The following is a 2,123-nucleotide window of genomic DNA, read 5'->3' as shown; positions in this document are numbered from 1 at the left end:
CAAACCAACCAAAGTTCAGCCACTTATATCCTGGAACACCTCCCTTAAATGGGGTTTCCCTTCTAATGGTTCGCCGAAAATATTATATCCCGGACGTTTTCAAACGTTTTGTATCGGCTCCGAGCCTAACATTAGGAGCCTAATTCTGCGCGTTAGAAATCCTCTTTTTCTGAAAGTTTATTTTAATCACTTCAAATAAGTCAGATTCAGGTACAAATCCATTATAACTTACCTATTTCGGGTAAATTGCGGATATGCAACACGGTCAAGAAAGAAGGTGAGAAGAAAGAATTCGTGGCGTCTAAGCGTCGATGCTGACAGGGACAAAAATTTGACATTTTCAGTGATGTCAGATTTGTTTTTAATATTTTTTCTATACAACTCATTTTTTCCGTGAATTATCGAGTGACAACAACGACAAAAGAACAATGTAACTATTCAATAGTATAAATACTCACAACCAATAGTCAATCGGTTTTTCAAAGCTAATTTCGGTCCTAAATAAAGCGTTTCTTACAGCAACAGTTGCCCGGATACCAGGAAAGGAGGAAGCAGCCGAGAAGCCCCCAACGGCCATTCAGGAAGTTGGTTCGGTCGGATTGGCCACTTTGACCGGCAGTTTTCACTGCCCCTTGCGTGTCCCGCTGTTTGCACACGTCTCATCTGCATCGTTTTCCTGACAGTGACGCGCGATTTTGGCGCAATTTCTGCTCCAACCACCAGCAACTCAGGAGGTGTGAAAGGAGGTCTTCTTCGCTTCGTCGCTTCGAACCGCTGCGGCGATTGCCCTGCCGTCGGCGGTATCCGGTCCCTTCCCCGCTACCCCACTACCATCAGGTAGGGACCTTCGAGTAGGTCCTTCAACAAGATCGGTGAGTGACCAAACTTTTCTTAATACCAGGAGTTAGTAAGAAATAGGACGCCCAAAGGGTATAGGTTAGAAATTTTTTACTACATATCCCAAATTGATTTTAATTTAACAGACATTTAAAAGTGACTTTTCCAAGTGTTTTTAAAACAGTGCTTTTCTGCCAGTGAACTTTTCCTCAAGTGTTTTTCCGCCAAGTGATTTCGGTGTTCGTTCTTGTAACTGCGTTGGTATTGTCCCCCGCCGTTACTGTCCTCCGCCGTTTTCGTCCCCCGACGCACGTCGTATAGTCTACCTTGGTTCGTGAATATTTTTCCGCGCCTGGCTGTATTTCGATATAGCCAGGCCCCGATCATGGCTTCCAGCAGCTCCGGCGCCGGAAGGCCAACCAATATTTATAATGGTGTTACCACCACTCGTACCTTGCCCAGATGGGCTGACCCTTTTGGTGGCAACTTACAAATATTACTTTTGAGAGCCACTGAAGGTAATCTTCTTCCATCGAATCCTTTTACCGTTTCCAAATCGATCCAAGGAGTGATCGGTAAGGAATTTAAAGATGCTAAACCTCAACGCGACGATAAAAATCGCCTTCAATATGCGCTACGTTTACGAGATGAAAAACTCGTTCAATTGCTTCTGGGTACAAAGTCGCTGATCGACGAAACACCCATTGAAATTATTTACCATCCCACCTTGAACCAACGCAAATGTGTTGTGTCCTGTCGTGACGTTATGTTTTTAAATGAAGATGTCCTCCTATCTGAACTAGCCGACCAAAATGTGATCGGTGTTAAGAAAATTTTAAGATTTGACCCAGTCATGAAGGAAAGAGTTCCTACTTCTACCATGATCCTTACCATAAACGGAACAGTTGTCCCTGAAGCAATTAACTTCGGATTCCTCCGTGCTTCAACCAGAAACTTCTACCCAAACCCGATGCAATGCTTCGGATGCTTCGCTTTCGGCCACACTTCCAAAAAGTGCGCCAAAAAAATTCAACTTTGTCGCAACTGCGGTGTAGCCCACCCTGAACTTAACACAAATACTAATGATAAAGACAAAATTAAAATTTTTATTTGCAATGCACCTGCCGCGTGTGTGAACTGCAAGGGAAATCACGCCTCTACCAGTAGGAAGTGCCAAGCGTGGATCGCAGAGGATAACATCACCAGAGTCCGAATTGACCAAGGTGTGTCTTATAAGGAAGCTAAATCCATTTTTGAGAACAAAAATGGTCCTTCCTTTGCAAGTA

Source organism: Toxorhynchites rutilus, chromosome 2 (assembly GCF_029784135.1).
Source record: "Toxorhynchites rutilus septentrionalis strain SRP chromosome 2, ASM2978413v1, whole genome shotgun sequence".
Lineage (NCBI taxonomy): Eukaryota > Metazoa > Arthropoda > Insecta > Diptera > Culicidae > Toxorhynchites > Toxorhynchites rutilus.
Note: the sequence above shows the minus strand (reverse complement) of the source record.